The sequence below is a fragment of the Pecten maximus genome, chromosome 5, assembly GCF_902652985.1.
Source record: "Pecten maximus chromosome 5, xPecMax1.1, whole genome shotgun sequence".
Classification (NCBI taxonomy): Eukaryota; Metazoa; Mollusca; class Bivalvia; order Pectinida; family Pectinidae; genus Pecten; species Pecten maximus.
In genome coordinates this window covers 16,607,786-16,634,437 of record NC_047019.1, presented here as the reverse complement: position 1 = coordinate 16,634,437, position 26,652 = coordinate 16,607,786, and the positions used below count along the sequence as shown (strand labels likewise).

Genomic DNA, 26,652 nt, shown 5'->3' with positions numbered 1-26,652 from the left:
AAAATTTCTTTTTGATATTTTTAACTAACATAAAAAAACAAGTAGTCCTAGGCTTTTTTTCATAGAGCCATAATTGTTTACGTTAGTTACAAGTAGGTCCAGTGGGTGAATATATTCATGCGCGGCACGGATTGGTGTCACGTTTTGGGTGTCAATTATGCTCACATAGACTGCAAATCTTTTTACTTAGTTTATATCATGGCTTTGCCACCAAAATGTAAATATTTTATAATAAATCTGCAAAGTATCAATAATCAACACAAATATGACGTAGCATGAAGGACAAAACAAACGGAAGCCCCAGTTAATCACCAAATATTTCTTTCAAAACTTGATTTATATGGGTGTTTATCCAGAACAATACATTTTTAAACAGTTATTTGAGCGGGAGATTTCAAGTTCCAAATCTTAAGAATACTTTAAAGTGATTTTCTCCCCCTTTTTAGTTGGGGTCCCTCAGGGATCAATATTGGGGCCATTGTTGTTTATTTTGTATGTAAACGATCTCCTCCTAGTTACTAATCAGAGTGATATGTATATGTATGCAGATGATACTGCAGTTCAGACCCATGCGAATATAATATTGATGATGTAAATAAAAACATCAACGAGGATGCTAGGTCAGTTTCACCATGGTGGGATTCTAACAAAATGTGTATCAATAATGACAAAAACAAAGATTTGCTTGGTTCTACCTCACAGAGGAAAAGTAAATTAAAAGGTTAACTATCTGTTGTCAAAAATTATGTAAATATTGAAGAGGTGAAACATGAAAAGCTGTTAGGAGTATCAGTTGATGCTTGTATGTCTTGGGATTACCAGTTCTCATATGTATGTAGAAAGATATCACGTTAAATTTTTCAAACGAAAAAGATAAGACCATTTTAAGCCAGACTTCCTGTATTACGTTTTTTAACAGTTTTATCAATCCTAATACTGTCAAGGGGAACAGTACAAAACAGAATATTGATAAGTAAACGAGTTACTTAAGAAGAGAGCAGCCAGAATTATTTTAGATTGTGATTTTTTTAGCCCCGTTAGTGCAATGTTTAAATGATTTAGATGGCTGTCTTAAAGTAAAGGGATTTTATACAGTCAGACTATTTTATGTACAATCTAACAATCTAGCTCCACAAAATATAAATTGTTTCATTATAGGTCTACCACATTCTCAACCACAAATGATTGCTTTACCTACCGTCTCATAATACAAACAATTTCAAAGTCTTTAAATATCAAGGAGCTCATATATGTAATCTTTTAACAAGCCTTGTGAGAAACTGTACAACGCTTTTATCATTTAAGAAAGCAGCAAACAGCTTCTCTTTGGACTAATATTTAATGCTGCTGTCTATAATTATCTTGACCGTGTGTAAGACTAGCTTTTAAGCTAAACATGTTATCAAGTTTACATAAAGCCTTACCATTATAGAAGCATTTGAAATAATCCACCATCACTACAGGAGGTTACCTAATGGCGCTGTGTTAGCATTTTTGAACTAAATGTGATAAGTAGTATGAGGTTCTAGTATCCTAGCATTACTCCTACTGGTGTTCTGAAGTGTTGAAGTCCAGTATTATAATTCGGATAAGTATGTTTGGAATAATTCATATGTTGTAGAGAATTTGTCTTTTGAATAGATCGGATCTGAAATCCATATTTGCTGTACATGTGTGGTATTATATATCGCTCATTTCTCTTATGTCTACATCTGGTAATGACTCTTAAGGCTCGTATAAAAAAATTGTTGTCTTCATTTTTCAGACGATCACACAACAGCTAAGGTCTCCCGGCAAATACTGGTGACTTAGTCACACAACAGCTGAGGTCATACGAACACAGCTCATGACTTAGTCACACAACAGCTGAGGTCACACGGCTACAGCTCATGTCTTAGTCACACAACAGCTGATGTCACACGACTGTAGCTCATGACTTAGTCACGCAGCAGCTAAGGTCATACGACTACCACTGGTAACTTAGTCACACAACAGTTAAGGTCACACGACTACCACTGGTGACTTAGTCACACAGCAGCTAAGGTCATACGACTACCACTGGTGACTTAGTCACACAACAGCTAAGGTCATACGACTACCACTGGTGACTTAGTCACACAACAGTTAAGGTCATACGACTACCACTGGTGACTTAGTCACACAGCAGCTAAGGTCATACGACTACCACTGGTGACTTAGTCACACAGCAGCTAAGGTCATACGACTACCACTGGTAACTTAGTCACACAGCAGCTAAGGTCATACGACTACCACTGGTGACTTAGTCACACAGCAGCTAAGGTCATACGACTACCACTAGTGACTTAGTCACACAACAGTTAAGGTCATACGACTACCACTGGTGACTTAGTCACGCAGCAGCTAAGGTCATACGACTACCACTGGTGACTTAGTCACACAGCAGCTAAGGTCATACGACTACCACTGGTAACTTAGTCACACAGCAGCTAAGGTCATACGACTACCACTGGTGACTTAGTCACACAGCAGCTAAGGTCATACGACTACCACTTAGGTCACATAGAGATATCGTGACATTTAAATATACGGATTCTTTAGTTAGATAATACATTCGCCTAACACATCCATTCTAAAGGCTTAAAATTTATTTCTTCTCTACGTCTACAGTAGATGTGATAGCAGTCATAAAGGTCATAAATATAGAGAATTCACCAACAAAAATATAATATTGATTACACATATAAAGGTCATATGTGAATATCTTTTTACTATAAACGAATGCTCATCTAGTTATCCTCCTTCCATTTCACTTACGTTCCCTTTTTGTCGTTTACCCTTCAGCAGTGCCACACTTGTTAGCATAGTTTTTATCATTAATATAAGTTTTTCATCGCTGCAAAAATCAATCAACCTATTCTTAACAATGACATATATTCATGGAAGTGCTTGTCTGCGAATCAATTAATATCTTATTTTGGTCTGAATTGCGTTTTTTTAATTACAAAAGGAACATTGACGGTCGGGTAATTTGATTTGCCAAACATAAACTATGGCTATACCATTACATATCAGCGCAGACAAGTGCTATCAGTGTATTAAGAATTTCCCGAGGGTCCCTCTAGTTGATCTCGAGGCTCAGTCATTAGTATGTATAAGGTCAGACCAAATCATACACATATTGGAAAAAGCGTCATTCCGCGTGTGATGGCAATAACAGCAACAATGAAATTACATGTTGATTTTTTATACAACAAATAAATTATACATTTACTGTCATATGCGATTTCTATGATCTGTGTTTGCTATTGATTATTTTGTTATTTTCGTAGACGTTCGCTTGAAATCCAACATCGGAAATAATGAAATTTATTCCATTATGGGGATATAGCATCTCATCTAGATTTTAACATTCCTTTCGACCTTTTTTTAGATGTCCTTCTTCGTCTTCAAAAACAAAAACAACTGCATGATGTCCCTATGATCACTGGCAAGTCCTAGAAGGACAAAGCTGCTTGATGTCCCTAGCATCACTGACGATTCCTAAAAGGACGAAACAACTGCAAGATGTCCCTAGAATAACTGACGAGTCCTAGAAGGACAAAAGAAGCTGCATGATGTCCCTAGCATCACTGGCTAGTCATAGAAGGACAAAATAGCTGTATAATGTCTCTAGGATCACTGGCGAGTTCTAGAAGAACAAAACAGCTGTATAATGTATCTAGGATCACTGGCGAGTCCTAGAAGGACAATACTGCTGTATGATGTCCCTAAGACCACTGACGAGACCTAGTAGGACTGAATAGCTGCATAATGTAGATGTACCTCCCGGATTTGTATTGCAAGGTGATGATATGCATGTATTGTATGTCGTTTACACAATTCTTCGGTATGACTGCAATATTCCTACAGATGTGTTTAGAACAAGAATATCTAAGGTTGTTTATTACTGTATAGTATGATAATCAAACCTAAGCAATTGGAAACTAGATCATGAATATTGCTATTTCGTATCAAGGTAGTATGCCAATAACGCTATTCTAAATATGACGGACTTGTTATAGCAAACGTGATGCGAGACGCCATCAGGAAAGATGGCTATTAGTGAGGATGTAAAAATGTCCAGTTACCATGACGACAATCTAAACGGTTAACTACGCAGGTCCGAAATAGAATGTTAAAAGGTGGCAACGACAGGATGATCAAGGATCAAAGCTGTTCCATTTTCTGCTTGGTTTGTTCCACAACCATTTCATGTCTGAATAGGTACTATGATACAAAACACAATCAATATGCTGTCATCATAATTATTCAAAGGAATACTGTAACCAATGTTTACAAATTTAATATACATATCACAGGTAGAACTACAACTTAGTAGCGCGGGGATAATCACACATCCCCATTGAACAGAAAATAACGTACGTCCTTGTGCAACAGTAGGGTGTTTGACTGGAAAGAATATTGTTATGCATACATGAAGCCAACGTATTTTCCATTGCATTGGGTCTCTCTACAAATCATTTACATTATATTATGATAGCAATGGACATGTGTCATTATATATCTGTTACGGTTAATACGTGGATATGATACATTATAATACTTGCCAATAAATTAAGATAATCGGCCAAAACAGTACTTCTATTTTGGCATTAAAGAAGAACTTTTTCATACGGTAATCAGCCATGGGCGTGGTAGGTACATTGTATATGTGCATTCGTTTAAACATGTTTCTCCAAACTGTTTCTCTTCTTCATCGCATCAGATATGGCTACAGCCTTCACAATTTTAAATTGTTGTTTACAAAAGCACAGAATGTTTACAAACATCCTGTGAACGGAGGATTAAAGATAATCAGACGGAGCAGATACCACGATAAAAACCTTGCTTCGCGACTTAATTCATGAAACTATCTAGAGAAATATGTCTAGGAAACTATTTTCTTCATTTTATAGTTAAAGGTTTTTGCATTCCATTAACTCTCCGTCTTCTCCTTAGGCAATAATTATCCTCCTCATGGCTTTCCAGCTAATTGGCCTAGTCTACGTATTGAGGGCAAACACCAAGGGCAAAGATCATCAAGGCTTGCTTCAATAACCCAATGTCAAGGCCAGTGGGTATCATTTATCGTTTATCTAAAGAATGTTAAGATGCATGCATTGTTAAGCTTTTAGACATATTTCCAAATTGTGTTTCAGATATTATATACTATTTCTTATGTACGTGATTTTAATAGATTAAACTTAAGTTGTTCAAATGATGCATAGTGAATAAATCATGGACTGCAAGAAGACTCTAAATCAGATACCAATCTAATTTGACCGTATTCGACCTAGATTTATATGGCGCGAGTCGTCGATGAAAATAAAACGCTTACACTTCCGGAACCCCTTATTCTTCTACTTTTTCATGAATCTTGATGCAAATCTGTATTTTCATTTGGTAATTTCCCTTGGTTTTATCAGTTTTGAATTAGAGTTGCGGGTTTGTTATTATTTCTGTAATCTTTATATCTGTATTTCTGATATCCACATAAAATGTTAACTCTTTCATAACAAGACCGAATGTTGCAAAAATGACACAAAATCTATTTTTACAAGATATGCCTAGGTTCTACGGAGCTTAATTTGTCTTCTGCCTGTCTGCCAGCTGTGGCTTTGTGTAAAAGGCTTCAAATCACATTTATTGCATGCCAGGCAAAGTAACAAATATGATATTATAATACAACGGTTTCATATTTTAAAGTTTATAAATGTGACTTGAAAGCTGCACGCTCTAATCTAAACTATATATTTAGGATAATTTGATGTCAAATTTTGCTGAACGACCCTGGTATGATGTTGTTAAGATTCTAAATAGAGGTGCGTAATAAAGTATAATACATCATCCTTGCTTGTTAACTCTGAACATTAAGAAATGACAAGATCCGTTTCTATAACTATAGCTCACATAATTGGCATGTACTCCAGTTGACTTGTCCATGTAATATTACCGCTGTATACGTCACTAGTGTAATACACTCTGGAACATAATTCAATATGGTTGCACTAGCCAGAAATACATTGTGACGCCATAGTATGGACAATTATGTTACGTCATGAATTGTACATGGCGAAACATAATGGCTGTCCTCGTTAGAATTTTCCTTCAACATTTTGACTTTCCAAAATTATGTTTTCTTATTTATGTAGTAAAAAGTATCGTAAATTTGTTTTCATTTTCATATGAGTTTTTATCACATAATCGGCATGTTATCCAATGAATTAACCCGCGTAATATTTTTACATATGTCACTATCGTAATGGTATACCATGGAGCGTGTTTCATTGGCTGTGGTTATGTCCTAATAAGGATAACGAATTATCTACATTTTCAATTTAAAATTCGTAAAAATGTAAGCTATTATCTGATAACGAGTATATCGTCTTGAAATTATTTTTTTTGTTCCCCGTCGTTCATAAAAAAAGATAAAGAAAAAAAAACAACAACAAAAAAAAGCAAAAAAAAAAAAGCAAGAAACATCTACATAGATATAGTACATTTATGTAACTTAGATACATACATTATGTATATACATGTATATATCGGCCACTCAGATTTATCGATACGTTTGTTTGAGCGCTACACAAATATGTATTGATGAAAAGACATGGAAAAAAATCAACTATGATGTTGTTATAGAATTGTGACATGTGTTTTAGGGATTAATCCATAGTGTTGCCTTACAGAAAAACCTACCATGATAATCATTAAATCAAAGATTTTCTGGTATTTTTAAAAAGGCGTGGAACTGTTGAAATATGCAAAAACATATCGTACTCGTAAATTAGGATATTTGAAATAGGGTATAACAGTGTTGAAAAGTAAGAAAATATGAAGACTTCGTAAATTATAATATTGGTGGTGATAATCATTAAATCACAGATTTTCTTGTATTTCAAAAGGGCGTGGAACTGTTGAAATATACAAAAGAAAATCGTGTTCGTCAATAAGGATGTTTTCAAAAGGGCGTTAAACTGTTAAAATTTCAATGACGCACTCGAAAATTATAATATTGATAATCATAATAACTAAATCACAATTTTTCTCATATTTTCAAAGGGCATGGAACTATTGAAAAATACAAAAAACATCGTACCCGTCAATAAGGATGTTTTCAAAAGGGCGTAAAGCTTGAAATATAACAAAATATGACGCACTCGTCAGTTATAATAATGATGATAATCATTAAATCACAGATTTTCTGATATATTCAAAAGGGCATGGAACTGTTGAAATATAAACTATGTTTGTTATACTCGTAAAGGTTAGTACTGACTCATAATCGGGTTATTACGTGAGCTCGTACCATTTATCTTTTAATGAAGAGTTTCCAAACAACATATACTCTAAGTAATCCTCCTATTCAATAGCATGTCACACTAGTATTGACCATATTGACCATATTCATTTTGCGGTATACATTGACATCAACGGAATGTTTACCCTTTAAAGTAAATTACGCTCGAACGTATTCCCTCTATAATATACAAAGACTAATTCGGCATCTTATTATTTGTTTAGTAAAAGCAAGGAGGAATAACGCTCCGATAATTCAAACAAATAACTCAATAAACTCATCGATCTTCTCATCGGCATTTCGCATTGTCGTTACGCGTAAGTAAAATGCGTATATTTTACAATTACTCGTCAATCCAGTATATAGTTTCCATGGTTACAGAAAATTGCTTTTTGAAAACTGTCAAAACGTGGGATATCTTACTAAAGACATTTTTGTAACGTGTGATGCTACAACTAGAAATATCTCCTTTTGACAGTATAGACATTGCGTCATCTTGAATATTATGTTGAAACTGCTCACAAAACTACAAACTTAAATCATCGAGGGAAATTCTGTTGAATATTATTGTACCTAACAACAAAATCCGTCAAATCACCTAGATAATTTCTGTACAAATATTATTATACAGAACAAAGAAATCTGTCATATCATCAAGATAATTCATATACAAATAGCATCATACAGAATACCAGAATCTGTCACACCGTTAAGACAGAGAACAAATATTGTTTTTTCAGAACCAAATAAACTGTTAAACTATCGTAGGGCTTTCTATATTTCCGGTATGTATTATATTATTATATTTGGCCCCGATTCGGCACACACGAGCTTTATCCTTTTTTTTTTCTTTTTTTTTTCTCGTTTCGTGAATATATGTTTAGTAAACAGTGATACATGCTGAGGTGATGACGAGTAAGATTTAACAGTAGGTAGATAAGCCTTACAAGCAATTCGTCTTGGACGTATGCAACTGTTCCATTAACATTTCAGAGCCTAGCCCGATGTCCATTATAGAGTTACATAAATTATCTGATTTCTTGTGTATTTATAGATAGAAGTATTTCATGGTAATCATTAAACAATTGGTGTAATAGTATTATGTGTGGCATATTTTATTTTCTAGGTTTAAAGATAATTTCATTCAGAAAGGCATAGAAATCGTAGAGAAACTGTCCAGCTGGAGGAGTTTCATTCGCAATAATCTTATTATAGATCATTTAATCCAGACACATCTACACATATGCATACTGTACTTACGTTATCAATAACCATATCTATACGTACAATAGAAAAAATTAAGCAATTCACATAAACATACATTATTTTAGATCAGGTATAACATAATAATCATCATATATTATTAATGATCAGGTAGTGTTTGCTATCCTAGTGCACGTGACAAGCAGACGTAACGTACGTATGTCCACAGGAGGCCAGCATGCTGTTACGTATTATCACGTGGTCTAAAATGTATCCATTTAATTATGTTACGGAGATCGAGATTAACATAACGTTTTGTAGTTGAGTGAACTGTAACAATATAACCGTAATAATAATCAGATTAAAATATCTCGGCAGCTGATGATGGTAAGTTTTATGTAATTTCTGATGCGGTATCTTGTCGAGGTTTTTAATGAACTAATATGATATGGATACAAACCAATCTCAAATCAATTGCATACCAGTACCGAAGCCAAAAACAATCACCATTACACGGTGAGCTGGCGGAAATTGTCTGAACTTAATGGAGGTCAAGCAGCATACGACAAGGTTCTATACCACCAATTGTCTCTTTACATGGGTTATCCAGGACATTATAGGCCATCGATCGAGTACACGAAGGGTTTCCTTGGTAAGTAGCGCTGAATATGATTCGCCAGTGTTTAAAGCTGTATAAGGTCAACACCTCATACATGGGTTTTCATATAACTAACACCTTGTAAAAGGTCTTAGAGCCCTAGTGACCACAGTGAGGGCAAGAAGACTAAGATTATGCACTGATGTTGACTTTATCACATTTTATTGTATTGGACAGGATTGTCTTGTTCATGGGGTTCCATTTGTATCTGAGGTAAATGAGACGTCCAGGTCATGGAAACTGGGGTTAACTGGAGACGTGTATAAGACAATCTGCAAACCAGTTCAATTTGGGCTTTATTTGTTTGAGGGGTTTAACGCCCTCATAACAGTCAAGGTCATATGAGGACGGGTGTCAAGGAGATACCAACAGCCAGGGTTTTATGAGGACGGGTGTCAAGGAGACACCAACAGCAAGGGTTATATGAGGACAGGTGTCAAGGAGACACCAACAGCTAGGGTTATATGAGGACGGGTGTCAAGGAGACACCAACAGCTATGGTTATTTGAGGACGGGTGACAAGGAGACAACAACAGCCAGGGTTATGAGGACGGGTGTCAAGAGGACACCTAGAGTGAAAAGCGCAGAAAGACAAGGAGAGCTAAGATACCATGTGTTGTTAACGGGGCAGAAGACCTATTTTGGTATCTTCAATGTCACCGAAATTAAAAGAAGATCACTGATTCTTCGGGGTCCCACTTTTACCATCAACATGCAGTGTCATAATATTGGGAACCCCATTGTCGCCTGATCTAAAAACATAGGAGAAAACACACCCGACCCTTTATAGGGCTCCACAATTAGTCGCTTCTTACGACATATAGTGAGATACAGATGGCGTTTTCTTCCACCGCTCCCGCACGGGTTTGGGCTTTATTGATCATGTCGATGACATTTTCGATCCAATAAAGTCAGTGATACATTATAAATTATGAGATTCTATCGTATTTCTATTCTCTAAATATATTTTTTACTGTTGCACGGTCCTTGAAATCTCTCCATTTGGCAGACCAGTCCCGTTTAAATATTTTCATGATCATTATAGAATCTTCTTAACCAATAAAATTATCGTCTTATATTGCTGATAGAAAGAGTATATCAATTCAGCTAATAATGGCACTCATTTAATTTGGTATGTCACAACAGTAGAACCCTAGTTAGTTATCACTGATTCAATCAGATGGACTATCCTACACCTAAATCGATATATTGATGACCATTAATGGGTGGGCATTGAGTGTTCGGCCACTTGCTGAAGAAAAAAGTGACCTAAGTTGCAATACATCTTCAGCAACAAAATACGCCAACAAGGGCTGGAAAAGACCTGCTACAGCTGACTGTGTGTCGTAAGATACGACTTATTGTGGGTCCCTTGTCGTATCGAGAGTAGTTTCTCTGATGTGCTCAATTTATAAGATAAAGTGTATCTGTACTCCCCATTGTATCTTCATCGTCTTCTTCTTCTGTTTTTTTCTTTTTTTGTCCAGTCTGCTCTTTTTATCAGTCTTAATTCCATGTTAGTTCTGTCTCCTTTACACTCGTCCTGATATAACCCTATCTTTTGGTGTTTCGTTTACACCAGTCCTCAGGTAATCTTGGTTATTGGTTTCTCCTTTACAACAGTCCTTGTATTACACTTTCTATTGGGCTTTTCTTGACACCAGCCCTCAGATAAACCTGGCTGTTGGTGTCCCCTTTACACCAGTCCACATATGATCCTGGCTGATGGTGTCTCGTTTTCACCAGTCCTTACATAACCCTGGCGATTGGTGTCTCGTTTACACCAGTCCCAAGATTATCTTGGCTGTTGGTGTTCCCTTTACACAAGTCCTAAGATGATCCTGGCTATTGGTATTTTGTTTACACCAGTCCTTAAATAAACCTGGCTGTTGGTGTCCCCTTTACACCAGTCCACATATGATCCTGGCTGATAGTGTCTAGTTTTCACCAGTCCTTACATAACCCTGGCGATTGGTGTCTCGTTTACACCAGTCCCAAGATTATCTTGGCTGTTGGTGTCTCGTTTACACCAGTCCTCAGATAAGCCTGGCTGTTGGTGTCTCGTTTACACCAGTCCTTAGATAAGCCTGGCTGTTGGTGTCTCGATACACCAGTCCTCAGATGAGTCTGGTTATTGATTTCTCCTTTACAACAGTCCTTAATATGACACTGTTTAATGGTGTTGTTTTCTTGACACCAGTCCTCAGATGATCCTGATGGTTTATGCCTCCTAGACGCCAGTCCTCATTGATCATGGCAGTTTTAAGAAATGAACAAACCATTTTGTTTAGAAAGATTCGGTGGATCAGCATTATCTACAATAAGCTTTGGTAGCCCAGAAGAGCCAAGAACAAGCATCGTTAGCCAATCATTGCTTCTAGCTGTAGGATGTCTTATATTCGTTCATCAGTACCTTATTACTGCAAATCGCTTATATTTCGCGAATACTTTATACCGCGAACAAATCTCTTAATTTCACGAACACTGATCTAGAAATAACTTTAAATTCTTTAAATTCGGGAATTGATGAGCTATTAGAGTCATGGACCCTGCTAGACTCCTATATCAGTAACCAGTAGTATTGTCGTCATCCTGAGTTCCATCAAATAATTGCGTATGATATTTGAATTCGCGATTAACCCTTCTCGCGTATTAACGCGAAAATTAATCCTACGCGTCTATCTAATCGAAAATAACAACTCCGGATGACTGAGTTTTGAGTTACGTAAATACACTCCACTAGAAAAATATCTTTCACGTCTTTTTTTTATAGCGAATGTGGAAGAAAAAAGGGAGGATCCAAACAAATCTTTGGAACGAGTCGCTTTAACCAGTTTTTAGTGTTCGATGTTATAACGCAGACATGTGTTTTGAATTTGAAACACCGTGACGATAATGTTAATAAGAAGTGTGATTTCTATCGAGGAAGTTGTCAGATTTAAACATTAGTTCATAGAATATGCATGATGTACATATTAAAGGCTAATCTGTGATGGCAGCAAGGCTAGGCATGCACCTGATGTGATTACAGAGGACTGTTCCCTGTAGCAAGTGCTCTAAGTTAAATTATTAATAGCGTAATGTTTCTTGAGCCAAGCCTCCCTGAGGAAATCTGAAATATCGATTTCGAACCATGACCTGTCACATGTCAATTCTGTTGTACACTGACACAGGGCAGCGTTCTTGTGACTCAAGAGTGTTGGACAGCCATAGCGTCATGCATATACACGTAGTTTGTTCTATTTATTAATATTTTTGTCTTAATTTTCAGAAACATATTTTTCCACTTATTAATTGTTGAGCCATCTAAAACTATTAAGCTATCTTTGTTTCCTTAATCTAAAATACAATGCCTATGGAACTGGTTATAAGGGAAAAGTCAAAATCGCATAGATATTTTGGTACGTCTAAAACTGTTTAGCCTTTAAATAGAATATGGTATGGGGGTGTAATACTAACATAAAAAACCTTCAAGCTTTCAGAATTCTATAGAAAGTTCAAGAAAATATCTTTTTTATGAAGCAAGATGAATTCTGTGCACGCCGTAAGGTTTTTAACTTGGCACGATAACAAAATACTAGCGAAAGGGGGACCAAGGATAAACTTTGAAATTATGATAAACTTGTAATTAGATTTTGCAATCTAAAATTTTCGTAAAATTGTTAGATTAAAGCAAAAGAAAAACCCACGCTCCATTAAACTTTTTACGTGTTGAAAATTGGATTATAATTACTCATCGTTATTTTTTTTTTTTTTAATATGGTGTGCAATTATTCAAGCATGGTTGGAAATTGGCTTTGTTCAATCTGTTTGGAATCTAGTTATCTCCATCCCTGCTCTCAGTTGACCTTGTTTGTTTGTTTGTTTGTTTGTTTGCTAGCAATGTCTCCCCTTGTAAAGCCATGGTCATTTTGGGGCGTGTCTCCTTGTAGTATCGGACGGTGATAACCTCTTTGAACAACATACGGGAGGCCTGTCGTCTGCCATCCGAAGTAATTAGGGTAAAGTGTCTTATCAATGGGTAGGGAGTGTCGAACCACGCACCTCGGAACTTCATCCTAAGGTCACGTGGCCGGCGCTCTAACAGACTGAGCTATCTCGGCCCCCTAGGATCTGACCTACATTCATACCTGTTTGTGTTTTAATATATATTTTATTCATGTTTTACTTTATTTTGTACTCGATTTTAAGTTAGAATTATGGGTTCGTATCCACGCTGGTATTTTCCTGGGGGTTAGTATGGTACATATGTAAATATTGTATTAAGCTGATACTCCTTGTAGTAATCCTGGTATCATTTGTGGACTACTGTGTCCCAAGCCTACTGTAAATGTGGAAATGAGAGTTGCGTATATCGGGGGCCTATTCCGCGTATAATACACACCGTCAGAAAATTATTGACCATTCTTCTCAATTGCTGTTTTATATGTCCATGACAAGCCCTGTTCAAGCTTTCGTGTTTTTTTTATCATTGTTAATGGATTTCATACATCTTCGACACAGTAGGTTTACATTGCTTCAGTAATCAAATATATCCAGCACGTTCATGTGCAACGTTGTCAGAGCGGGAGTTGTGGTTTTATCAAAAACCATCACCGAGCTTTCGATATAAATTATAAAGCTATAGAGAATGCCATTTTCATCCTGTGTCGTGAAGTGGATAATGTAATGAAAAAAAAAAACGAAAACTGCGGAGCGACGTTGACCAAACCGAAACGGTGCTACGTAAATATAGAAATAAATACTCAATTATGATTCCGATATAGCTGTCCGTTTTAAAATCATCCTTCACAGTAGATTTTGCCACGTGAATAACTCATGGCTCAATGACGGTGATCCGGATTGAAAATGAAGGTCATGTGTAAACTAGATCAAACGTTGTCCGCTGAGAATTCAATCAGCGATCGTGATGATAATTTTGTCACATATTCGACTGAGGGCTGACAACCAAGGTCATGATAATTCGCTGTTTCTAGGTCTTCGGATGTTTGTATATATTTGGTCATAATGTTGCTATCTACATGTACTTATCGATTGCCAGAAGTAAGATTTCGTTTATATCTCCGTGTTACAATTGCGTTCCAAGTGGAAAAGGTTTCTCTTAGTTTCGGATGGTATCTATATTTTGAAATTATCTATCGATGGATTTCTCTTAATTTCGGATGGTATTGATATTTTTAAAGGTATCTATCGATTGAATAAGTGAAATAAAATGTCGATTCGCCTGAAGAGAACAGATCATTCCGAGACAATAGACAATGAATTTGAAATGTTAACACTATACATGTTAAATACTCCAAATACAACCAGATCTTTAAGAAAATACATTATTTACGATTATGATAATAGCACTGTGTCTTCTTATTCTATGAAAACATTTTTTCAGTCGCAATTTTAACGATTTGAATAAACCCATTCGAAAATCAATTCCATACAGTGTAACATTTTAATGCTACTCTAACTGTAGATTCCATACTCATTCTTCTAAATAGTGAAATGGGTATACAAAAGACATAGCGATACAAGAACCTGTGGTTGTGGAAATGTCCTATAAGTATAGGTTTACGGGTTTGAAAAACATTGTTTACCTAAGTTGATATTTGTAAGCAATGCTACACGGAGAAAGACGAATTTTGTCACGTGGGTTACGAGCGTTAATATATGCATTCTTGTAGGAACTTCCGAATTGAAAGGTTATTGCCAAACACTGATTTAGCCATTTACAAAACACAGTTGCGGACACTTTAATTTTCGTAATTAAGGGGAACTATTTCTTCTATGATGCATGTTTTAAAATATATATTCCATGCCTGTTAATATTTGAAGATTGATTCTACAGTTATAGTCGAGTTAACCCCTTCGTTTGTACTCCACGCCACTCCAGCCTCCGATAACAGGATTGTGGTGGACGTGTCTTGTCAGTTGAGTGAACATATCGATATATCAATACCACCAATCATGTTGTGTCAATGTTTGTTAGCGATGTCTGGGATATTACACCTATCCACTGTTCACACCTATTTAATTAACGTCGGGAGATGACCAATATGTAGAATTGTGTACCTATATTGACCAACATTTGGGGACACTGACTTGACACGGCATGGTCAGCTTCATATACACATATAAGTAAATTGATTGGTTAACTGAATAATCGCTTAAAATTCCAGAAAATTTGGCTTTAATCATATTTCAACTTTTAGGAAAATATACTAATACTAACGGCGATTGTAACTTGATATATATTTTCAAGCAAAATCAAGCATTCACGAGTACAAATATATATCATAGTTGAAAAGCATTGTATTCCATACACTCGAAAAATGTGCTCATACTTAGTCGGGAAAAAGAAGTTTTCAATTCCCCAAAAGGGACCAACTACACACTTTATAAACAGGATTTAACATTAGGTAAATATCTACTAGATCTCCCTCCAAGGCCAGCTCATCTCTTTTGTAAGTTTCGAACGTGTAATATCAAATTACCAGTTGAAACGGGGATGGAACAACATCTCAAGGGAAAATGTAATTTGTAACCTGTGCAACCAGAACGACATTGCAGAGACGAGTTTCATTATCTATTTCATTGCAGTGATCGACAAATATTAACAAGTAGAAACAATTTTTATCTACATACTATTATGAGAGACTCAGTGCTTTTAAATTCAATACTCTTTTTAATTTCGTAGCAGATGACGCATTGGTTTCAATTGTGAAGTTCATTAAGCAAATAAGTAATCGACTTAATTGTATGTAAGAAGCGCCCTTGTTGATTATTGTAAACGATACAGAAAAGGTCAGTTACAACCACTATCATATGCCCTGTAATAGTTCTCGAGATTTATTCAAGATTATATTCAACTGCGGCGGACTCTTGTGCGCAACAAGAGGTCCTACATTTACAAGGTACTTTAAACATGGCGCAACACAGTAATGATAACAATAGTGATATATGATACGTTAAAGTAATGTATATCTAAGGCATTTTTTTGTTCTAATGTTGGTTTAGTAATGCCTCAAATTTTCCAAACAAATTGCTCACATTAAAACTACCTTGCATTTTGTTGATATTAGGATAAGTACTGTAATTATTAGGAATACAGTTTTGTCTAAATTGTTTAACATTTACATGTTCGCATTTGAAAAGATAATGCTATTCATTGCCAATATCATGAGGACCAAAGATTGCAAGTTCTATTTTCCTTTGGTATTCCTATCCATCTTCCTGTTTCTATTGGTAAATGCACATTGGGTGTTCTAAACTTAGCTATAGTTTTCTTTCTTTTGGTTTTAGCTTTACTTGGTATTTTTCAAATTCAAAATTAGTTTTGAAAATAGAATAGGTACGTCCTCTTGAGGAACTCTCTATATCGTTAAACCATTTCTGAATAAACTAAATATACGTTCGCAAAATTGCGAGTGTAGTTTTTCAATTGAGCTTAAATTTCCATAGTCCCATACTTCTACAGAATAAAGAAGTATTGGTAATACAAGAAAATCAGATATCTTTAATTGAACGTCTACAGGTAAAACATATTTCTGATTTTCCTATACATAGCATACATAGTATTTTTGCCTTTATATAACTCCTGTTGTAACTGATAAATACACCTAGATAAGAAAATGATTGAAGTACCTCCTTATTAAATAGTTTGAACTGATGTTGTGCTCGATATTTTCTCTTTGATAAAAAACAACTATATTTGTCTTATTGGTATTTACATCAAGCCTCCAATCATTACAATAAATTAAATAATAATAAATAAATGTATTACAATACATTAAGAACAGATTGAAGTCCTTCCTTATTCAGACATAACAATAGTATTATCTGTATAGGGAATTATAAACAAATTTAAATGCATCCATATGCTTTCACTCAAATTTTGTACTGTTTGTAAACAATTAATACTTTTTTCTGCAAGAAACTCTTTAAGATTATTTAGGTATATGGCAAATAAAATGGTGATAAATTTTCCCCTTGATTTACCTCCAAATAACAATCTACCATTTAAGATATTTCAGTTCCGTTTTTAACACAAGATATTGTATTCGCATATAAATTACATATAGCATTGAACATTTTCCCCGTTATATTACTTTTTTGTACCTTTCTCCACAGTCCAAGTCTCCGAAACCGAATCAAAGGCTTTCCTAAATCTATTAATTAACAAAACAATTTTTCTGAAGTGAAAAGTAAATAGTAGTTAAGGCATGTAGAATGAAATAGTATCGGTGGTAGAGTAATTTTTTTCTGAAGCCGGCATGTGCACTAGATATGAGATTGATTTCGTTGGCCATCTTTTTTAATCTAATATTAAGAATTGATGTAAGAATCTTTCCACAGCATGATATTTAACTGATTGCCTTGTATTATATAAATCTCTAAAATACACTATAAGTTCATGAGAATAAAATCATTGTCATTTTCATTGTCTAAAGTGACCGTGTACTGGCGACTTCGGCAGAACTCGACATCGGTTTGACGCCATCACAAGGAGACAAACACGTACGCGTAGGAACACATCACAGTCTCCCAAAATACACACGCATCTCACACACAGGGGAGGTCGTCAGTAAATACATGTAACAATAGCTGTTAATAGGTTACAGTAAACATTGTAGACCTGTTGTTTATAGACACTACCTATTATGATTGCCTGTCACGACTTGCTAATTTGTTAGGTATGAGTGTGATATGTACGTCAGATGTATATATCTCGATGGTTACCTGTATGCCATCACACCTGTAAGTTTAACACTCACCAGTTGACCACTTGATGATAGGTCTACATACGTTTTTATCTTAATTACCGCCCACCACTATGATATGATTAGTACAAACAAGGTATAGATTGTGCTTATTGGTCTGAATATCTTATATTTAATCAATCTAAGCAACGGCCTGAGGCTGGTATCATCAACATGCCCTTAGATTATGTAAAGCATTGCAATGAGAAAAATATGTGCATTGATCAAAGGTGGCTGTAGGGAGTGGGGAGGGGTATGTGTGAATAATTTAATGAAACCAGAAATGCCCAGATTCATGTCAAAATCAACAGAAGATCTAAATATGTTTTCAAGGCAATCTTAGTCCAAAACATCACATAAAACCAAATCTTGGACCAGTAAATTTATACATAATTATTTGCTTGCTTAAGACATCTACTTTTGCTGTTATCATTTTGTACTTCAAATAAAAAGGGAGAAACGCAAAACAGTTGTCATACTGGCTACTCGGGCTATCACTGACTATGTATATACACCAAGTCGATACTCAATCAATACGGTTGTATTTGTACAAGTGTGGGAGGGCTTTTTCTTATCTCTTAAATCGGTAACCGTGTACCAAGTAAATACGGCTAAGTAGGCCTTGGATCACGGTAAAATTCTCTAGAGATGGAGGGAGTGCGTTTCCGTTACACGATGCGTGACGTCACGGTCGGTAAAACACGCCTCCAGAATGAGTCTTTACTAGGAATTTCTCGGAAGAAAATGCTATATGCTTCTTCCATGAACCATCACCCAACGCCCAATGTATACAGATATAAGCAAGTAAACTGAGTATTGCTAAGCAATATATGTCCCCTAGCTGTCACTAGCTATTATGGTCATTTACAAGTGTCTGAAGCTTGATCCAAATTGCTAAATGAATGAAGCGTCTAGAGTGCTGACAAGGATTTTCTAAAAAAAAAATTGTAATGGTTATCTTGACTCAACAACACCGACACTCATATTTATTCGAGATATTATGATCCTAAATAGGTCTGAATTTTTATGAAAATCCTTCCTGGAACCCGCTAGAGCGCTGAAAGTATGTTCTAAAACAGAAATGTCGACCTTGGCTTGCACTTAACGACCTTGAAACTTTGACATGTCTCAGATATCATGGTCCTTTAGGATTTGGCGAAGTTTGATCAAAATCCTTCAATTAATGAAGCCATAAGGAAGCTGACAAAGAAATTTAATAATAGTTATGGTGACATTGATCTTGACCAAACAACTCTGAAATTTTAATCCGAGATATCATAGTTTTTGTTAGTGTGTGAAGTTTGATCAAAATACTACAAGTTAAGAAGCAGCTAGATTGTTGACAAGGATTTTCTAAAAATAGTAACGGTGACCCTGACATTTACCCAACAGCCCTTAAACACTATCTTATCCGAGATATTATAGTCCATTAAAATCATGTGAAGTTTGATCAAAATCCCCCAAATAATGAAACTGGTAGGGTGTTGACAGTATTACGTCCATACATCAAACGCAAATACACAAGTATAAGACGGACGGAGAAACATATAGTCCACCAACCTACCCCCGATAGGGGACTAATAAGGAACGAAATATGTTAGAGCACCTACTTTGATCTGCTTAAGAACTCGCGTCGACAAGATAAAGAAAAAAAGCAAATCGTTCCGCTTAAGCACTATAAAATATAAGAAGAAATATGAGAAGACAATTAAAAGTGTCCCAGCAAATAGCACAAGACACACTAAAAGGGCATTCTAATTACTTTGGCGCCTCGCGTCTGCCTAAAATATCCGGAACCATATGGAAATGATCCGATTAAAAGTGCGGCGCCCCTACAAAGCTCAAACTTCACGTGACCACCACAAAGCAATCGTCCTTATCTTGAGGCCCGTACACACCTTTGCATTGAGTGTTAGACCAATTGAACAAAATTCTTTTTTTCCGATGGGCCCATATTCTGCTAGTCATTTGGTAAAGGGAGGCGGAGAGTCTGGAAATGTCGGGGGTTAACATTTTGCGCATTGCCGTGTGATTGAAGGGTTGTGTTTTGGTGGCGACAGTGTACTGGCCTGGGCGGTATTTGTGGGCAATCGTACCAGTCTTGCGGTGTATGATAACTTGAAATGGGTATCTTATCAAGACGAAATGCGGAGACAATAGTTATAGAGTTGATTTTATTTTAAAACAAGGAAGATCTTTAAGAACATACCAGTCGCGCTAGCATGATTTACCTTCAGTAATTTCAACAATGATCGAGGTTGGGTAGGATATCACATCACCACATGCTGTACACCGAGCACATTTTACAAGTAGGGATGACTACGATAGAAAATATCAAAAGTGTGTTGTTTGTTTGTTTGTTTGTTTGTTTGTTTGCTTTTATCAAAAATGTTAGCCATGCATGCTTCATCACATCTGAACGCAAACCCAGTTCTTGCCATGTTTTAGCAATTCTGACCAACGCGAGCCCAATTATAACCATGTCATAGCAAATCTTACTAACGCGTTTCCAATACCAACCATTTTATAATGAATCTAACCAACGCGATAATAATACTAACCATGTTGCAGCGAACCCAACCAATGCGAACCCAATTCTAACGATGCATGTTATAGAGAATCTAACCAATGTGAACACAAAACTAACCATGTTATAGAGAATCTAACCAATGTGAACACAAAACTAACCATGTTATAGAGAATCTAACCAATGTGAACACAAAACTAACCATGTTATAGAGAATCTAACCAATGTGAACACAAAACTAACCATGTTATAGCAAATCTTTCTTTTTTTTTCGATTTTGAAATCTTTTCATTCATCATTTTGCATATTGTGAGTACATTAAATATATAGGAAAGGTATAAATTATAGATACAGTTTTACAGCAACACAAGATCATTTTTCTTTGTGCGAAGAATATCAAGGGTGTGAATCATAAGGCATATAACATTTTAGAAAGATTGTATATATAGGGAACAATGTTTAATGGCTAATAAATATATAGTACTGAAAAATGAAGATAAAGATGTACCATTGTTGAATTATATATAGCTGACAGTATTAAGAAGTTGGTTGTGGCTAATCTTACCAACACAAACTCTTTACTAACCACGTTATAGTGAATATAACCAACGCGAACTCTTAACTAACCATATCATATCAAACTTAACCAACGCGAACCCTTAACTAACCATATTATAACGAACCATATCATATCAAATTTAACCAACGCGAACCCTATATTAACCATATTATAGCAAATCTTACCGAAGTAAACTTAGTGCTAACCATACTACATCACATCTATTTGTGTCATCCTGTTCTAACTCTGATCTTACATATCAAATTACCGTCGTCACCACGCGGATTTAATAGTTAAGGACGTTACATGACATGGTTTTATATTTCAGATGTTTCCAATGAAGCAGAAGACGTTTACCCTTCCGGTTCTGTTCCTTGTTGTATATTTTCAAGGATTTTCGTGTAATCTATGTCAAGCTACATGTTGCCCTGGTGGAATCGATTTTGAGTTAAGATTTCGTCTACTAACAGTATTCTTGTTATATGTTAGGTCAGTATGTTGTTGGCAACTAGAATTATCATATGGAATATCTATTCAAAATCTCGCTTCTTTTCATTACAAAGCTTTACAAATTTTGCGATGGACATTCAACATTTGATATATTTACGTATGTTATAGTTATCAAGTCTCTTTAGTGATACAACTGAACATCATGTGTTTTCCTTAGAAAAAAGTTTACAATAATTTAATAATACCAAATCTCGGTCCTTTTCATAAGTCAGACACAGCTTTACAAATTTTGCGATGGACTTGATGGCATTCAACATTTGATATATTTACGTATGTTATAGTTATCAAGTCTCTTTAGTCATACAACTGAACATCATGTGTTTTCCTTAGGGATAATTTTTACTAAGGAAATAAAATATGACACGTTGCAACGACATGTTTGCGGAAGGTTATGGTAATGTGGCATATTGTAAGCGTGTGACAGTCTGAAACAATGACACATTGTAATCGTATGACAAATTTGTAACAATGACATATTGTAACAATGTGACAGTCTGTAACAATGACACATTGTAATCATGTGACAGTCTGTAACAATGACATATTGTATGTGACAGTCTGTAACAATGACATATTGTGTGTGACAGTCTGTAACAATGACATACTGTAATCACGTGACAGTCTGTAACAATGACACATTGTAATCGTATGACAAATTTGTAACAATGACATATTGTAACAATGTGACAGTCTGTAACAATGACACATTGTAAGCGTGTGACAGTCTGAAACAATGACACATTGTAAGCGTGTGACAGTCTGTAACAATGACATATTGTAATCACGTGACAGTCTGTAACAATGACATATTGTAACAATGTGACAGTCTGTAACAATGACATATTGTAATCATGTGACAGTCTGTAACAATGACATATTGTATGTGACAGTCTGTAACAATGACATATTGTATGTGACAGTCTGTAACAATGACATATTGTAATCATGTGACAGTCTGTAACAATGACACATTGTAGTCGTATGACAAATTTGTAACAATGACATATTGTAATCATGTGACAGTCAGTAACAATGACATATTGTAACAATGTAACAGTCTGTAACAATGACATATTGTAACCACGTGACAGTCTGTAACAATGACACATTGTAACAATGTAACAGTCTGTAACAATGACATATTGTATGTGACAGTCTGTAACAATGACATATTGTGTGCGACAGTCTGTAACAATGACATACTGTAATCACGTGACAGTCTGTAACAATGACACATTGTAATCATGTGACAAATTTGTAACAATGACATATTGTAACAATGTGACAGTCTGTAACAATGACATATTGTAATCACGTGACAGTCTGTAACAATGACATATTGTGTGTGACAGTCTACAACAATGACATACTGTAACGATGTGGCATGTTGACAGGCTATAACAATTTGTAACAGACTTTAAAGTTACGACAGATTGAAACAATGTGACAGAGCCTTGCAGTGTGACATGCTGTATTATTATACCTTTACGTTTTTTTCTCTATATAAAAGTAATGTGATAATTTGACTATCAGCCTCGAGAGGATTTCGCATGTGTTTCTAGGACTATCACACCATGTGACAGTTCGAAAAAACTGTCACACGGCAAACTGTCACACGGCGACCTGTCACACCCCTGCTGTAACGTCGTCAGAACGTTTGAAAGACACAACACGGGTTTTCAAAACGCCACAGACGTAGAGATTGAGTCATTATTAACGGACAGAGATAGCCAAAATACTATAAAAGCATTATACGAGATACCGACAACGGATTTTAACATATTTCTTAGAAAATTTTACGTAGATATCCGAAAGGCTAATGGTGAGTTTTATGCCAAGAAAAAGGTATAATAAAACAGTTATCAAATGGGGTAATTCGGGCAATATTAATTTTGTCAGTCCCTCATCAACAACGGTTGCCCTCGGGCTAAAGCCCTCGTGCAACAGTTGTTGCCTCGGGTCTGACAAAATTACTATCGCCCTCATACCCATTTGATAACTGTATAATAATATGCGACAGGTTGTAGAAATCCGTCACATCTTATGTCACTATGCATTATCTTATCATCACGAGACTTTTCCTAACATTTGATAACACGCACATTCATAAAAACCGTTGTTACCAAAAGCGATATAGCCTAAAACATAACATGGTTATATCTTCATTATGCAATTTGATACCGAGTTAGGATATAATTTAAAAAATTATTTTTCCAGTTCAATAGTTCTACAGCTAGTGAACTATAATTGTATGTATAGTGTACATGGTCAATAGTAAAAACGCGTGGAGAATGGACTCCATCGTAAACAGCAGTCTCTGTGTACCAGACCTGTAATGGAATAGACAGTGCTGTGCTCACTGAGGTGAGGCATGCCGTATCCTGGTATTGTACTGCATCCCACGACCACTACTGGCGGAAACACATCCTAATGGTAGTAATATCCAAATACTATCCTCTACCATTAATGTCACATTACATATACGATATTTTCATTGTTTTCACATTCAGATAGATCCGGGATTGATAATGTTTATCTTATCACATGATATTATATCAAACAAAATTATTCTAGGTTAGTTAGAATTGCCAGAGAAATAATCAGATATTCTAAACTCATTACCCACCTTATTCTCTGCCTCTTTGTTTCCTTCGATGTTTTGATGATAGCCTTTAAATTCCCAGAGCTGATACTAGCAGTGCCGTCTCGATAGTGCCTTCGCTAAAGATGGATTAAAATAGGTAGAACTGCAATATCGATTTCTATTCACTCCTACGCCAGCGCATGCGCAGAATAGTCATTATGCAAGATGTCTTTGGTATGAACTTATCGATCTGCCAGCGCCTAATTATCAATTAGTATACGAGGTATTACCTAGCTCGTGACATTGGTCTGTGGCAGAGTATGGACCAAGAGGATTCGGCGCCATCATCAAGGATTGTCATTAGGAAGGTGGCCGTCATGTTTCTCTATAAATTCGGATCAATGTGTTCGTTAGAAATAGATGAGACGTAATCCAAAGTAAACGCTGTCTGTTAAACATATACACTGAGTTATCAGTCTGCTGAGTGCGAGGCCTAATTAATATCTGACATTCATAATGGAAAAACAAAAACTTTTGTATACATCTTATGAACAAATATTTCTTACTAATGACTATTCGAAAAAATAAATTGCTTTTGATTAAAAATTATTCCTTGTTATGAACGTTACTTGTTGATGATGGTATATGATTTGTCAAGCATTCTCCCATCGAAGAGTAGCTTCTATAGTTACATCTCGTGCCAGTCAAACTAGGCCCATGTATGACGCGAACCTGCAAGAAGAAAAATGTTGAAAGAATTACTTTTTTATAAAGTTGAACTTTTACGTAGAAAAATGCTTACTTTTTACACGTTGTTAGGGTCCAACCAATGACCTTCTGTTATGCGAAAGTTAAATTTGAAATAGTCTGAAAAATGAATATATAGAGGATATCTAAGTGTCTTCAGTAATGCCAAATATATTCTACTCGTGTGGCTAATATTTTGGTATTTGTAACGAGTGCGTAGACAAATACTACAAACTGAGGCCAGACAAATAAATGGAGATGATTTCATGATTTAAAGAATTTGGTAAAATTCTCGATATTGGATAATCATAAAGCAACGCCTTTAATTATTTTAGATATATTTATAACTAATATGATAATAGATTGACTTTATCTCTTTATATCAAATACATTTATACATTGTGACATGTTTCTTGGGAAATAAAAGCTGTATTATCTTGCCTTGCCAGACAGATGTCGGGATGTGAAATTGCGACTACCGCTAGAATGTGATCCGGTCGCTGATAAAACATACAGGAAATGTTACTCGGAGGATTGCCTGTACCAGTGTACCTTATATAAGTAACAGGACAACATAGCCATACATTCATTAAGTCCTAGAGATCCTAGGTCTTTAGTTTCCCCATGAGCGGTCAGTCACGAGCTATAGCTGCTCATTGATTAAACCCATACTGACCACAACCTATAAATATAGGCTGTCGTTCACATGTCCTACAATGTTATACATACGTTCCGAGAGACCAGATCTCTTGTCACTTATCATGTGACCATTTATCAACCACTAATACATGGTATGTACGCTTCCAAGCTCAGGAGCACAACCTCTCCCAACCCGCCAACTATCGGTGTTTATATAGACTACACTAAGTCGTCTGATTCTGACGTTTGTTATGGTAATGCCAAAGACTAATTCGATTTTCCCTTTTGTGACTTCTCTATGTTGGAACCATCGTCCATCATTCATGCATATATACATATGATTTCTTCGCCATAACAAGAATTTTGCAAAAGATAAAGGTTATTGAGGACCTCATTTGGCCTATTCAGTTTCTGAATAGTTTTCAGGATATTTGTGTGGACAAATATGCCTCGGTATTTTCTAAATTATTGATATGGCGTTTCTTAGCCAAATTGTGTGGCTTTTTTTCTGTTTCTATTTTGTATCAATTATCTCAAATTTAGGGAAGGTCGTTCTTAGAAAGCAATTGAGTATGTTTCTACAACGATATGAGCAATTTAGAGGTTTCAATAAAAAGAATAAATCATAATGGTTTCCAGAAAAAATACAACTTTTATCCTGGAATTACTATTAGATTAAACTAAAAGATGAGAAAACAAAATCAGAAAGTTTGTTGGCAAATTTTACCCACAGAACATACATCATGTACGTAATGCACCTGTAGTTGTCGTTGCACTGCATGGTTGCACTCTGATGGACGTTCTCTCTTGTGTAGATAATAGGAATTAGCTGTGCAACTGACAAAGCGACGTAACCAACAGACTGTGGTCTTAGACAATAATACACAATGTATGAGTTCCAGCTTTAGAAGACATCATTGTGCGTAGACAGACAGTTCAATATATCAGTTAGTAACGACACTTGATTAACCAGCCAGTAACTACACTGGATTAACCAGTCTTGATTAACCAGCCAGTAACTATACTGGATTTACCAGTCTGGATTAACCAGCCAGTACCTATACTGGATTTACCAGTCTGGATTAACCAGCCAGTAATGGCGTTTAGTACCAGCTAAAATTATCCACTCAGCATAAATGAAAGATGACCTGACT

At 35.7% G+C, this 26,652-nt stretch overlaps 1 protein-coding gene across 1 annotated transcript in view; it reads right to left on the bottom strand.

The window, feature by feature from the left end:
• Positions 1-24,273, bottom strand: part of LOC117327329 — a 42,995-nt gene extending 18,722 nt beyond the window's left edge. The window contains exon 1 of the mRNA XM_033884259.1: positions 24,155-24,273. The gene's annotated coding sequence lies outside the window, so the exon portion shown is untranslated. The remainder of the gene's footprint in view (positions 1-24,154) is intronic.
• Between the last annotated feature and the right edge of the window lie 2,379 nt (positions 24,274-26,652).